Here is a 15,645-nt window from a genome sequence, read left to right on the forward strand (position 1 = left end):
ATTAAATGAGTCCGTATACCTAAAGCACTTAGAGCTCAGCCTGAGATGCAGAAGTGTTCAATAAAAGTGATAAGTAAAATGAGTGATAAAGAGAGAAAACACACTGTAGAAACAGAGTGTTCAAGTTAGCCCCCAGGAGGAGACGGAAGCCTTAGAAAGGCTTCTGGAAGGAGGTGGGCAGGGGCGGGGTGGACATCTGAGGCGAGAACTGAGTAGAAAGCCCTTGCCTTCCAAGCTGAGGAATCAGCAGGTGTGGAGATGGGAGGCTGTGAGACAGGAGGGCTCCTGGGCCTGGTTTTAGGGGCAGCTCAGGGGGAGGGTGGGATTATAGGAGGTGGGGACAGAAAAGGAAGCCAAGACACCAGATTTCGTTTTCAGTGACAGCAACAAAGGGAGAATTATCCCACATCATGATCACTTTGAACAGGAAAGCTTTCCGGACTATTCCAATAAAGTCGAAGGGTGCTGATTTATGTATTTTTAAATTACATTTACCAGTAAGCATTTTCTAAAAACTCTACAGAGGCAGAGACCTAATGAGCTGATCCTTCACACCTGCTCTCCAGGCAGCCCTAAGCTCATCACAAAGGTCTCTGAGTCCTTACAGCACATATGCCGACCTCTAGCCACATACTTCTCACTGGGGGTATTACTAACAAACAAAACAGACAACAAGACTAGATGATGAATTTGGTGTTCGCTACTTCACAATGACTGGCAAAAAAAAGGAAAGGAAAAAAAATTTTAAACATCCATAGAAAACAGGGGGTGCCCTGGCTCAGTGGGCGGAGCGTGTGACTCTTGATCTCAAGGTTGTGAGTTCATGCCCCATGCTGGGGGTAGGGATTACTTAAAAATAAAAGCTTTAAAAAATTAAAAAAAAACTTTTTTTTTTTTTTTAATAAACATACATCGAAAATAAAAGTGAAAGGAGCTGGGACCAATACCTTTGCTAAAAACAAAGTTATTACCTAATGTGTTTGTCTGTTGATATGCTCTGCACGGTTAAGATTTAAAGCTTCATAGTTTAATAATACAAATAATACCTACCATGTCATGAGCGTTTTATAAATCAGTAGGCAGTCCCTTTTTATATACAGTTGACTGCTGAACAATGCAGGAGTTAGGGGCACTGACTCCCCACATAGGCAAAAATCCACGTATAATTTTTGACTCCCCAAAAACTTAACTACTAATCAGCTACTGTTGACTGGAGCCTTACCAGTAACATAGTCAATTATCACATATTTTGTAAGTTATGTTATATATTGTATTCTTTTTTTTTTTTTAAAGATTTTATTTATTTATTTGAGACAGAGAGAATGAGAGAGACAGAGAGCACATGAGAGGGGGGAGGGTCAGAGGGAGAAGCAGGCTCCCTGCTAAGCAGGGAGCCCGATGCGGGACTCGATCCAGGGACTCCAGGATCATGACCTGAGCCGAAGGCAGTCACTTAACCAACTGAGCCACCCAGGCGCCCTATATATTGTATTCTTATAAGAGAGTAAGCTAGACAAAAAAATGTTGTTAAGAAAAAAAAAAAAAGAGGGGCTCCTGGGTGGCTCAGTCAGTCAAGTGTCCAACTTTTGATTTCAGCTCAGATCATGATCTCAGCGTCATGGGATTTAGCCCCATGCCGGATTCCACACATCCAAACCTTTGTGTAGTCCCTGCCCTCTGACTCACAGCTGGCCTGGATGACCAAAACTACTGTGGAAGTGACAGTGTATGATTTCCAAACCTAGCCCATAAAAGTCATGGCAGCATCTACCTTGGCCTCCTCCTGTCACTCACTCGGAGAGAAGCTAGCCGCCATCTTGTGAGGACACCCAAGCATCCTGCCCAAGAAGAGCCTATGGTGGTCCCTGGAAGCAGATCGTACAGCCCCAACTGACATCTTTATTGCAAACATGCAGACAGAAACTCAGCCATCCCCAAGGTCCCAACCTGCAGAAACTGTGCAAAACAATTAATATTTACTATTGGTTTAAGTCACTTAATTATTTGGGATTAATTTGTCGTGCAGCAATAGATAATACATGCCCTGAAGCCTACATTCTTTTCTCCATATCTACACTGCCTTTCAGTAGCTTCTGTAATTTTGTTTCTTAATTATTAGAACTGTATGAGAGATTGAACAAAATAGTTACTGAAATCAAAGCTATACACCCAATCAGTTCTCTGAGATAAGCACCACCAGGACTGACACCTTACATCTACCTGCTGGTACTATTACACTCTGGGACTCAGATTTTATTTGCACAATGGTCCTTTCGGGTCTACCCGTTCATAAAACAGGAAGCTGAGAGAGTTCATTAAGTCTGTGCAGTGTCGTCCAGGAAACTGTTTAGCCATGTCTTTTAAAGGTGTGTTTTCAGCACTTTTTTTTTTAAATAAACATAACTATGCTGAGATACCACTGCACGCCTATTACAATGGCTAAGATAAAAAACGTTCACAGGGTGCCTGGATGGCTCAGTCGGTTAAGCAACTGCCTTCGGCTCAGGTCATGATCCTGGAGTCCCTGGATCGAGTCCCGCATCGGGCTCCCTGCTCGGCAGGGAGCCTGCTTCTCCCTCTGACCCTCCCCCCTCTCATGTGCTCTCTCTCTCTCTCATTCTGTCTCAAATAAATAAATAAAATCTTTAAAAAAAAAAAAGATAAAAAACGTTCACAATATCAAGTGCTGATGAGGATTCCACCTCTGGGTATTTGTCCGTGAGAATTCAAAACTATGTTCACATCAAAACCTATGCATGAAACCTCCACCTGGGTGGCTCAGTCCATTGAGTATCCAACTCTTGGTTTCAGCTCGGGTCATGGTCTCAAGGTCGTAGGATCGAACCCCGCGTCAGGCTCCACAGAGCAGAGTCTGCTTTGGATTCTCTCTTTCCCTCTCCTGCCCCCGCCCTGCTCACGCTTACTCTCTAAATAAATAAATAAATAAATCTTAAAAAAAAAACAAACCAAACAACTATCTGTGAAAGTTGACAGCAGCTGTATTCACAACTGCCCCCAACTGGGAACAACCCAAATGTCCTTCAGCAAGTGAATGGCTACAAACTCTGACCCATACAGTGGAATAGGATTCAGCAACAGAAGTGAGAGAACCACAGATGCTCCCAACAGCTCAGAAGACCCTCAAAGACATTACGCTGAGCGCAAAGTCTCAAAAGGTTACATGCTCTATGATTCCATTCATACGTCGCTCTGGAAAAGACCCAACAACAGTGACGGAGCAAAGACCAATGTCAACAGAGGCTGGAGAAGCAGGACAGTGAGTACAAAGGGACGACGTGCGGGAATTTTCTGAGCTGTCTGACAGGGTTCCATGTCCTGAGTGTGGTACTGTTCACACACATGGGCTCATATGGTAAAACTCACAGAACTAGGGGCACCTGGGTGGCTCAGTTGGTTAAGCGACTGCCTTCAGCTCGGGTCATGATCCTGGAGTCCCAGGATCGAGTCCCGCATCGGGCTCCCTGCTCGGCAGGGAGTCTACTTCTCCCTCTGACCCTCTTCCCTCTCGTGCTCTCTGTCTCTCATTCTCTCTCTCTCAAATAAATAAATAAAGTCTTTAAAAAAAAAAAAAAACCTCACAGAACTGTATTTGGGGGGGAAAGGTCGTTTTTACTCAATCTTGATTTTTTAAAAAATAGATGCATTATGTACTTTCCTTTAGAAGCAATTTCAATTCCTTTTTCCCTTAAGAAGATATATATATATATATATATATATATATATATCCTTTCTTAAATCACCCTCAAGGCCCAGGGCCCTCTTGATTTCCAATTCTTTAAAAAACACTGATCGCGGGGCGCCTGGGTGACTCAGTTGGTTAAGCGACTGCCTTCGGCTCAGGTCATGATCCTGGAGTCCCGGGATCGAGTCCCGCATCGGGCTCCCTGCTCGGCGGGGAGTCTGCTTCTCCCTCTGACCCTCCCCCTCACAAATCAGAGTTGTGATTTCCCAGACGCCCACGATCCTATGATAAGATTTCCTTTCATCTATCCAAGACAGGCTCTTTTTTTAAGGGCCTGGAAGAAAAAAAGGGAAGTCGGACACACGGCCCCTGACCTCTAGGAACTAACGGGTGAAAAGAGTAAGATTCACACATCAGGGAATAGCCCCTCGCACATCTGTATGAACCAGTTATGCCCTCTGGTACCCCTGCCACACAACCCCCCCGCCCTCCCTTTGAGCGCTCTACGTGCCTCTGGATGCACTCTTCCAAAAGGTGGGCCAATGGAACTCAGAAATAGGCACCGCTTCAATCGGGACTTGGAAAAATAGGCACGACTTGGATGTGTTACAAATGTTCTGCTGGGGGCTGATTAGGACTGCGAAGAACTAGCACCTTTGCTGGTTAAGTGCTTTCGACCAACAGGGAAAAGCAGGCAGGTAAAAATTCTCCCCAAGTTAGAAGAAAATAAAGCAGCCTGCACACTGCACATGCCAGCCGAGTGGAGGGCTCCTGGCTCTACTGTGGGCCTTTCTCAACCTCAGAGACAGGCCAGTTATGCGATACGCATGCCCTGAGCGCGCTCTACCCTTTTTTTCCCCACTCCGGAAGGTGCATTTGAGTACAAGGAACATGCTCGGGGGGATAATATATAACAAGTGACAAACTACTTATGGCACCCCTCGTAAGGGATCCTTAGGGTAGAGCCGCTGCTCTTGGGAGCAGAGATATCAACATTTAGGTGACAGTGAACTTGAGGAGCTTTGCACAGCCCTGGGAGGAAGTGGGGCAGAGAAAATTGCTTTTACATTCCTGCCATTCCCTTTCCTGCTGGTCCCTCCCCCAGAAAGGTGGTTTTGTTTTGTTTTTCCCTCCCTCATTTTGCCTATCAATCCTATCCATCTGGAAAGGCTCATGCTGTCCAGGCCCCATCTCACGTCTTCCTGGCCCCCTGCCCCCCCAGACACACCCCCCCATAAGAGTGGTCCCGCAAGAGTCCTCCCCTGGGAGGTGAGGGTAGAGGTTCACATTCTCTACATGATCCCACACTTCATCACCGTGGGGGCAGGCTAAGCACGTCTCCCAGGGGAACTGAAAACGCTCGAAGGTGTGATGAATTGCCAGGATGACTGGAGGTCTCTCGGATTCTGAGGCAGGAACCACGGATGCTATACTTCCTGCCCTCCCCTGCACCACCACCACCACCACCAAACTGTCTGTCCTGCTCAAGATGCCAGGGGAGAGGGTAACCCAGGAAGTGAAAGTGATGCCCGACAAAAACCAGAGTCAGGACACGAGGAGGGAAACCCCACGGGGGCTGACTCTGGATCAGGGTCTCTATGCTGGAGACCCATCCACCTCTGCCCTTTCTCAGGCTGGTACTGAAAACTAAGACATACCCCTACTCTGCATCCTGTGGCTCAAGCGGGGCATCCGTCCCTTGCAAACCAAAGAGACCTAGAGACCCTCCTACCATAGATTTATGCACGTGGTCATTGTGGCAAAATCCTGCAAGCAAAAAAATGACCCATAAAGGGCCATGTTAGTTACATCAGAACCACAGAACAGTAACATCACAGAAGCATTAAACATACTCATTTCAAAGAAAACTCAATACGGAAAACCCTCAACGTGAAAGGGGAAAAAAGTGGCTTCTGGATGTGCATGCATCATGTTCTCAATTTCCGAAAAATCTATGTTTGCATATATAAGTAAAAATACTTCAAATAGGGATGCCTGGGTGGCTCAGTCAGTTAAGCGTCTGCCTTCGGCTCAGGTCATGATCCCGGGATTCTGGGATCGAGTCCCACGTTGGGCTCCTTGCTCAGCGGGGAGCCTGCTTTTCCCTCTCCCACTCCCGCTCCCCCGCTTGTGCTCTCTGACAAATAAATAAATTTAATTTTTAAAAAAGCAAAAAAACCCTTCAAATATACCAAATATTGCCAAAAGTCAAATGGAAATAAACCAATTTCTAATTTTCATAATCTTTGAATGGCAGGATTACAAGGGATTTTGACTTTCTGACTCATATGTGAATACTTTCCTAATCCTGTTACAGTAACACACTACAAAGTGGCTCAATCAGGTAAGCCTCTGACTCTTCATTTCCACTCAGTCATGATCACAGGGGTAAGATCAAGCCCCACATCAGGCTCTACACTCGGCGGGGAGCCTGCTTGAGGCTCTCTTTCTGCCTCTGCCCCTCCCCCCACTTGCATGCATGCTTCCTCTCTCTCTCTAAAATAAATAAATCTTTAAAAAAAAATAACACACTACAAAGTGAACACTAAAATAAACAAACAAAAACATACTTCTTTAATTAAAGCTCAGCTCAAATGCCACTTCTTCCCCTCAGAATTCACAGCCTTACTATCCTAACACTTCCACCATTACTATACCTTTTACCAAGTTACTATCATACTTCACCTTTTATTCTAATTACCTAGACACTTTTCCCATCCACCCTGGATGCTATCCTCCGAAAGCAAGGACTGAGCCTTATTTTTGTGGCACCAATGGTAACCAGTATATTCAACAGATGTTCATAAATATCTGTTGACTTGATAAGACCCTTACATAAACTAGAATAAAAATAAAACAGCAGTGAATATGCAAATTACCCTGGTCAATTGGCCCCCGTGATGGTAATGGGGGAGGGGGGGTAGAGGAGATGATCACACTTCTTTTTAAAAGTTGTATCAGTTAAATGAAAATAGAAATATTATTGCTCCACAGTCTGCATTTCATTCACCTGGCTATTTTACATTCAATTTATTTGCTTAATATTAAGGTTATTATGAAATCATTTAACTTTTCTTTACAAATATTTGTATCTAATTTTTTAATTTGGTAAACCTCTGGCTTACCCAAATCCTGACATTTTCAAGTAGCTCAACTCCACTAATAACATTGGCCCCCAATAAGATCTGATGCCTGAGGGCGCCTGGGTGGCTCAGTTGGTTGGGCGGCTGCCTTCGGCTCAGGTCATGGTCCTGGAGTCCCGGGATCGAGTCCCGCATCGGGCTCCCTGCTTGGCGGGGAGTCTGCTTCTCCCTCTGACCCTCCTCCCTCTCATGCTCTCTGTCTCTCATTCTCTGTCTCAGATAAATAAATAGAATCTTTGAAAAAAAAAAAAAAAAGATCTGATGCCAGAGAACCAAAAGCTCTAATGGGATTATAAAGGATGATATTAATAATGTCCTCAAAAATCTCCTAAGCAGTATTAAATGTGCAGGTAAATGCCATTCTAGGTAGACAAAAAATGGAGGGTACCGCCATCATTTTTTCTTAAAGAAATAAAATATCGCGTTCAAGTATTTCCTGTAATCCAAACTGCCAAATGATCGATTCCAAACAGATGTCCTACAAGGCCACCTTAAGAAGAAAGGTAAAATTCATGCTGATTTAGTTGCAACATTTACACACAATATCAAATACCTAAAGAGTTCACCTCTCACAGAGATCTGATAGGACCACTAAATCACTTTCCACATAGTTGATAGGGAGAAACATGTTTTCTCAGAGATAATGGCAAATGGCAAAAGAATAAAGTCTTCTAATTAATGCATCAGCCAAGATGCTTTGGATGGCAGTAACAATAAAATTATTATTTAGCACATGAAGTCCAGGTTTGTATTATTCAGTATATAAAATTTACTGTTCTTTAGAATACTAAGCTCCAGGTGCAGGAAGATCAATGACTCAGTGACACCCACAAGGACTCTGGTTCCATCTTTCAGCTCCATCATCCTCTTGCCTTCATCCCAAGGCTGATCACAACATAGCTGCTGTGGCTCCGGGCATCACAGTCTAGTCCTGGGGTCTCTCTCTTTTTTTTTTTTCCCCCCTTGGGTCTCTTCTTAAGAGCACAGCATTTCCCAGAACCCCCTTCACAGACCTCCTAGATGTTGGAGACTTCTGGGAAGGATCTGGCTTGATGATGATGTGCCTTTACTGACCTGACAACACTAGATATGTGAGAGAATGAAGCTGCCACAGCCATTAGTCATAATAGCTAATTAGGCGGCGGCAGCCTAATTACCCAGTAGGCAACAAGCCCAAATACGAAAAGCAACATGCTGGGGATGGCAGGGTGAAAAGACAGAAAGAACCTGGGTCCTTGATGATACCACGAGCTGAGATACCAAACCGGCAGCCCCTTACTATTCCTGGAGGCAACTGAATGTTTGATGGATTAAACTATTGACCAGACATTCTACCATGTTAAGATAAATGCACTCTTAAAGGTGCCCTTCAGATTTTTGGGAAAGAGCACCAGTAACTTGCCCAACATCACAAACATGGTTGGGCAGATCTGTGTGGTTCCAGTACCTACGCTCCAAGTCTTGCCACCTCTGATACCACCCTCTACCTCCTATAGTCTCAAATGTCATGGGGTGTTCATTACACACACATTGTGATTCAGATCAACCAGTATTTATTTACCTTCTCTGGGCAGGAGAAACAAAAATTGGGAAAATATACTTTCTGACCAAACAATGCTTGTTATGTGGTTCAGAAAATAAAGAGAAAACACAGACAACAAGATAGAATTCCTGCCAAAATAGAGGAACTAAAGCCCTTTCATAACTCCATATGCCTACATATGCCACTCTGACCTCTTTTTAAAATGTTACATCTTGCAGCGCTGGGGTGGCTCAGTCGGTGGGGTGTCAACTCTTGATTTCAGCTCAGGTCATGATCTGGGGGCTCCGCTCTCAGCGGTAAGTGTACTGGAGATTCTCTCTCCTTCTTCCTGCCCCGTGCCCCTCCCCCAATGTGTGCACGCACACATTCTCTCTCTCTCTCAAATAAATCTTAAGAAAGAAATAAAAACTTAAAAAAATGTAAAATGTTACATCTTGCTTTTACCCAAGGCTCCATTTTTGTATTGATTTCAAAAATATTTCTTTCCTGTAATCCTTCTGTGTGCTGAATTACAAATACAACTCAACTCTGAATTTTAGAAACCTATTTATTTGATCATAATCTTAAACACTTGTTTCCTCAGATTTTCAAAATAAGCCAGTATTTTCTCTTTCAGGTTTAAGTCTCTTCAACTCAGTTTTAGTTAAGAAAGAAAAAAACTGCTCCATCACCCTCAAAGTAAATGGAGGCCGACCTCTTGAAAAGAGGAATACTAGCCTAAGCCTTACACATAAAAATGTGCTATTTTTCCAAAGTTGAATAGATTCCCTGACCTTTAATAAGTTCAATAATTAGATCATGTACAATGTTTTCCTAATAACTTCTCCTTTTTCAAAAGATACCATCAAAATAAAAAGGAGACTGATGAAAATATTCACAATACACAGATCTAACAAAGGACCTGTACCCAGGATATATAAAGAATCTCCACAACTATAAAATAAGATGACATTAAGGATGTGCAGTTTATACTCAAAAGCTATGTAAAATGATCACACAAAAAAACAACTGAAAAGACAAAAGATTTAATAGACAAAAGAAGATACACAAATGGCCAAAACGCACATGAAAAGCGATCATTAGCCATCAGGGAAATATACAATTCAACCCCAATGAGTCACCAGGACACATCCACCAGAATGGCTAAAATGACAAAGGCTGACAATTTCCAGTGTTACTGGGGATTACAGTAACTGGAATGCTCAGATGTCACTGGGGAATGTAAAATGGTACAAACACTTGGGACTGTAGCTTTTTACAAAGTTAAGCATGTACTTATTATAGGACTCAGTGACAAAATTCAAAACAGATCTCCACACGAAGACTTGTTCATAACTGTTCATACAGCTTCATGCGTGAGAGCCCAAACCAAAGGACCAGAGTGGCCAAAGGTGAAGGAGTAGACACATGGTGGCATGCCCAGACCCTGAAATGCTACTGGGCAAAAGAAAGAGGATGGGAGGGACGAGTAGAGAGGAGAGAGTAGGGAGGAGGAGGGAAGAGCAAGAGGAGGGAGAATGGGAGAATCAAAGTCAAGGAGAAAAGAAATTGTACCTCGACACAGTAAAACTACAGAACTCCAAAGAACCTTAAAAGCAGCCAGAGAGAAGGGCGTCTGGGTGGCTCAATCAGTTAAGCCTCTGACTCTTGATCTCAGCTCAGGTCTTGATCTCAGGGTCCTGAGTTCAAGCCCCACCACTGGGCTCCACACCAAGTGTGAAGCCTACTTAAAAAAAATAATAAAAAGGGGGGGGGGAGCCAGAGAGAAAAGACAGACTACTCACAAAAAACAATCAGTCTGACAGCTGATATTGCAGCAACAACAATGGAACCAGAAGACAGCTGATTAATACAACAGCAATCCAGAATTGCACACCCAGGGCATTTATTGTTCCAGAGCAAAGATATTTAAAGGCATACAAACACAGAGGTTACCACCAACGGATGCTCACTAATAAAACTTCTAGAAAATAGATGCCAGGAAGAAGGAAAATTTTCCCAGAAGGTAGCTTCTTAGAGAAGTTCTGCTTTCTTCTTCATGCTTTTAGGTCTAAGTTTTGCTTTTTAATGAGGCTGTATCTTTTCACAGTATTACCCAGCATTAAAGGTTAATTTTTTTTTTAAAGGTTTTATTTATTTGAGAGAGAGCAAGAGAGAGCATGAGCACAGGGGAGGGGCAGAGAGAGAGGGAGAAGCAGACTCCCCGCTGAACATGGAGCCCAACGTGGAGCTTAAGGCAGACACTTAACCAACCGAGCCACCCAGGCGCCCCTAAAGGTTAATTTAAATTGTTAAATTAGAACGAAACGGAAACAAAATCAAATATCAAATTTCAAATTCCCAGAACAGCGACCTTAAAAAACTTTAAACATTAACTGGAAAGGACATCAAAAACGAGGTTTACTTACTCACTGCAAGTATTTCCCAAGGGAGTGCTTTGTGCCAGGCGTATACTAGGTCCTGAGTTAACAGGATGAGAACAAAAAATGAAACTCACCGTAATACTGGATTTATAAGGCTTCTTTTACCAGCTACCTCGTCGGGAAGCCAAAGTCTATGTGCAGCACAACGTTACTCTCGTGGTAAGAAATACTGTCGTAATAGAGTTGAAAGCAATCTAGTTCGGCCCGTGGCTCCTTTGTTTGAAAATGTATGCACAAATATGACAATTTTACACATGAAATTAATTCAGTGCAAATGATGAATCCCCACCTCCTTTATTTGCCAATCTTACTTTGTCTAATATTTCCATCCCCCGTTAAAATAAGAAAACTGCCATCCGGAGCTGGGTTCACAGCCAGCGCCGTTCATGCCCTCAGTTTCAGTCACGTTGTACTTGATGCTCCCTGGCTTATTTCACAAATAGCAAAAGCCGAGAGCACCGTATTTCATATCCATCAAGTGCCCACTTTTGCTTAGAGTATCCACTTGGCAACACATTTTAACTGCCTGAAACTAGAACAAGGGCAGCCCAAAAAAGCCAGTTTCTCCACTTAAAAATAAACATCTTCCGGGGGCTTCTTGTAAAAACACAGGCAGCATTTGGCATGAAAAGGCTGGTGAAATCAGTATCTCGAGTGATCTGAATGGAAACCGTCGGGCTCTGATCTTTCAGGACATGTGGAAGTGGTTAACGGGGTAACCTGGCAGAAACGCAGGCCGCAGCAACACCCTACCCATTAAAAAGCCAGAAAGAGAAGTTGACCTACCGCTCGCTTCTCATTCAATAGCCAGGCTCGGAGAGCCCTGCCTTTCAATCGAAAGCACCCCACAACAGGAGAGGGGCAGCCACAGGAACCCAAAAGCCTGGCCCTTCCCCTCCCAGGCAATGGCACCCAGCACCTGAAACACCTGTGCACCCAAAGTGGCGATGACGAGCCAGCCACTGTATTTGGAGATTATAGGGGCCTCTCTCCTTTCTGGAGCATCTTTCCTTACTCTCAAAAACACGAGGCAGTTCTCTGCGATAAGCCAGGCCAGTTACAAAAGGGCTAGTTTCAAACGCCTGGTTCTCAATGCCACCAAACCACTGGCCTAGGACCTACACATCCACCAAACTTCCCCCATCCTCTGGGAAAACCACAATGTCACCTTTCCTATAGAGCGTTCCACACACAAAGGCTGGGCACTTGCCTTTTCTCCAGTGGTCTCTAACCTCTTCTAGGGTGGAAAAAGCTTTTCTCTTGTGATGGTTATCGCAGGCACCCTCCTTAAAAATTTGTATCATTTTCCAAATGAATTAAACTCTGCTGTGCTCCCTGAGGTGGAGAGGATGAATTCCACTTTTTAAAAAACTAACCCTTTCGATACTGTATTTAATTCTTAACTTCCCTTGGACAGTTTCTTTAATGAAATACAAAACACAAACATCCACCCAGGTGCCTTTCAGACTCAAAATAATTATAAATGCAATATGCCAGAAGAAAATTGTCTAGGATAGGGCGCCTGGGTGGCTCAGTTGGTTAAGCGACTGCCTTCGGCTCAGGTCATGATCCTGGAGTCCCAGGATCGAGTCCCACATCGGGCTCCCTGCTCTGCGGGGAGCCTGCTTCTCCCTCTCCCACTCCCCCTGCTTGTGTTCCCTCTCTCGCTGTGTCTCTCTCTGTCAAATAAATAAATAAAATCTTTAATAAAAAAAAAAAGAAGAAGAAAATTGTCTAGGATAGGTTTTTTTTTTTTTTAATCTCCTTTTGGTAAATTTGGCTACAGAGGAGCATTAGTGTTCTATTATGACCCAAGGGATTCAATCACCATACAAATTCCAGGAAGAGACCATCAATGTGAAAAGGGGCATTATAAACCTAACTCCAGGATTTCCCTAGGGACAGACTCCCTAAATGAACAACCACACACCAACTCACAGGGCACACGCTACAGAATCTGTGACCCTATGGGGCACAACTACATCATCTTCAACTATTTCAAGTTTCCTGCCCACAAAGAAGAACCGAGATTCTGGGAAAGCCTGGGCTAGGGAGGCATCAACTCAGTATCTCCACCAACACTTCGCCCAGTGAGCCAGCCACTGGCCAATAATGTCTATTTATTTTACCCAGAGGCAGATCTATTAGCCAGACATTCTAAAAACACAAACGTTTTGTTGTGCTTGAAGTAACTCAAATATTGGTTTTGAGTTGCTGCAGAACGATGCTGCAGGAATATAAAGAGCCATGTGGACGCTGAACCCACATAGGAAGTGCATCCTCAGAAACTGACACACCAGAAGACCAACCCTTTGGAAAGGCTGAGGGTAAACCCCCAGCCGACAGGCTGTGCAATGAGGGAAGAAAGCCAAAGACAGGAGATATCAGAAGGGCCCACCCCATCGGAACAATGAGGGCAAATTTTAAGGCAACTCCCTCAAAGCTCTCAGCACCAAAAAGGCCCGTCTCCCTCCTCTCCCCTTTAGACTGAATAAGAAAATCAAGACAATGCTGAAGGCCGTTCCGAAATGGGCTTGGCAAGTCACCACGTGCAAAACACATTAAGGGGTTTGGCTCTCCGAAGACTGCCTGCTGGGTGGGAAGACAGGGGTCCACCAAAGTCAAGGCATGGGGAAAGCGGGAAACTGGGGAGGGCTGGCGGAGCAAGTGAACCTGGGAAGCTAACAGGAAAGGCACTAACAACAATAATAAAATGGAACAGCCAGAGGCCACCATGGTACTCCAGAAGGCCCACAGACAGGCTCAGACCCCTAAACTGCTCCAGATGAGAGGCAAGCTCTCCACCTCTCAAGAAGCTGATCCGACAGCAGGGTCCTCGTTCCTTTGTGAGCCCCACCTCTCTCCTTTCTGGGGTCCTGCAACCATCCCAGCAGTGGCCGGGCCCCAACGAAAACGACAAACCAAATCCAGAACGATGACGGGGAACTCACCCCCCCCCCCAAAATCTAACACACACACGCACACACACTCACTCAAGGGTCTGGCCGGATCACACAGCTAAAGTTTCTGGAACTTAAATCGTAAAACCACAATCAGAAGTTGTTGTTTTGAAATGCTCACCACAAAAATCTGTGTCCTTTGCTTGAAAGAAAGAAGAAAAAAAAAACTTTGCTCTCCATAAAGGCAGGCGGTAAAGAGACAAAAATCTAACTTAGGCGGAGGGTGTGTTCCTCTTTGTCACCTACCGGGGTGCTCGCGCCGCGCGTGGGCGAGCGGCTGGCACCCGGCGGCGCCGTGGCACCCAAGCCAGTGGCCACCTCCCCGGCCCCGCGATCCGCCTCCGGGGCCAAGATTACGGCCGGAGGTCCGGAAGCGGCGTCCGGCGCTGTCACCGTGCCGGGCGGGATGGGAGGAGAGCGGGGGGAAGGGCGCCGCGGGGTGGGGGAGGCGACGGGGGCGGGCCGCGCGCGGAGCCCCGCTGCGCGGGTCCGCGGAGGTGAGAAGAGTGCAAACGGTGGCCCGGAGCCCGGAGGCCCCCGAGCTCCTGCTATTGTTGCCGGGGCTGCCCCGGGCCGGGCGGGCGGGAGCCCGATCCCACCCGCCGCCCGCCTCCTCCGGGCAGGACCCCGCGGGCACGCACCCACCTCCACCCGCGCCCCCCGCCGGCGGGTCGGCTCCGGGCGCCCCGACTCGCACAAGTTGCCGCCCGCCCGCCCGCCCCGCCGCAGTCATTGTTCGCCCCGCGCCTCCTACCTCCACGGCGCCGGCGGCTCCGGCTCCCACTCCGGGCCTGCCGGCTCAGCAGCTCCGAACCCCCGGCTGCCGAGGGCGCGGCGGCTCCGGGCTGCGCGTGCAGCCGCGGCGCTCGGCTATTAATACCCGCGGGCTGCGGCGGCGCGGCAGCGCAAGCGGGGCTGGGGGTGGCCGGCCGAGGTCCGAGCCATCAAAGGTGGCGCGGGGCGGAGGGGAGGGCGGAGCAGGCGGGGTGGGTGGGGAACGGGCTCAGGGTCGCCATGGCCGCCTCGACGCCGGGCCGAGAGCCACTCGCGCGGGGAGGAGCGGCGCAAAGCGGGCGGCGGCCGCGTCCCCGCCCCGCGCCCCAGCCGAGCGCCCGCAGCCCTGCGCCCGCGCCGGACCCGCCGCCTCCGAGGCCGGCGAGCGGGAAGTGAAGGCGATCGCGCCCCTCCCCGGGCCTGGGCCGGCCCCTCGGCGGAGGGGGGGCGGGGGTAGCTGGGGCGCCGCGCCGCCCGAGCCGCGGGGACAGCGAGAGAGCCACAGCCCCCTCCAGCGTCCGGGCCGGCAACCTGCGCGCCAGCGCGCCCCGCCCCGCTCCGCCCTGGGGGCAGGTGCGCCGGGGGATGGGGGGGCCTCCAGCCCGGAACGCCCCTCCCCAACCCCGCGAGCCCACCTCGGATCTGTGCCTTACTTGGTCCTAAAGCCAGAACCCGTGTCTCCGCACGGCGGCACGGAACGCGGCTCAGGAGGCGCTGGGGAGTGCGCTGCGCCACCAGGGACACCCAGTCCCGCTGTGCGGTGGTGGAAAGCGGTACAGGGAGAGCGCGAGACGGAGCGCGCCGGCTAAAACCAGCAGCAGCTGGAAGGCGGTCGGTGGCGCGGACTCCGCAACTCGCTGGTTGAGGTCATGCAAGGGGGTGCCTGTGTGTCCACCTAGGACTTCACGTGGTCGCGCGGGAAGCGGCGCTTTGCAAGGAACCACGAGCGCCCTCCCCTCCCAGGCCGCAAGAACGGGCTTCCGGCACCACCCTGGGCTGCGAGAGACTTAATCCCGAAGGGGCGGTTGCCACCTCCCCGCGCCGCGGCCCAGTGTCCTCCAACCTGGCGATTCCCAGGACAATCCCCACCCCTACGTGC

At 47.7% G+C, this 15,645-nt stretch overlaps 1 protein-coding gene across 7 annotated transcripts in view; it reads right to left on the minus strand.

The window, feature by feature from the left end:
- FARP1 (FERM, ARH/RhoGEF and pleckstrin domain protein 1) overlaps window positions 1-15,391 on the minus strand; it is a 269,503-nt gene extending 254,112 nt beyond the window's left edge. For 2 of the 7 annotated variants that reach the window (XM_064585939.1, XM_064585938.1), the window contains exon 1: window positions 14,527-14,941. The gene's annotated coding sequence lies outside the window, so the exon portion shown is untranslated. Of the gene's footprint in view, window positions 1-13,893; window positions 13,921-14,526; window positions 14,942-15,199 lie in introns of those variants that run through there. The other 5 variants (XM_064585937.1, XM_064585934.1, XM_064585936.1 and 2 more) reach the window with 4 other exon arrangements.
- Between the last annotated feature and the right edge of the window lie 254 nt (window positions 15,392-15,645).

The sequence above is a fragment of the Mirounga angustirostris genome, unplaced genomic scaffold (assembly GCF_029215605.1).
Source record: "Mirounga angustirostris isolate CCGP_5_RB_7025 unplaced genomic scaffold, mMirAng1.0.hap1 SCAF_3, whole genome shotgun sequence".
Taxonomy (NCBI): Eukaryota; Metazoa; Chordata; class Mammalia; order Carnivora; family Phocidae; genus Mirounga; species Mirounga angustirostris.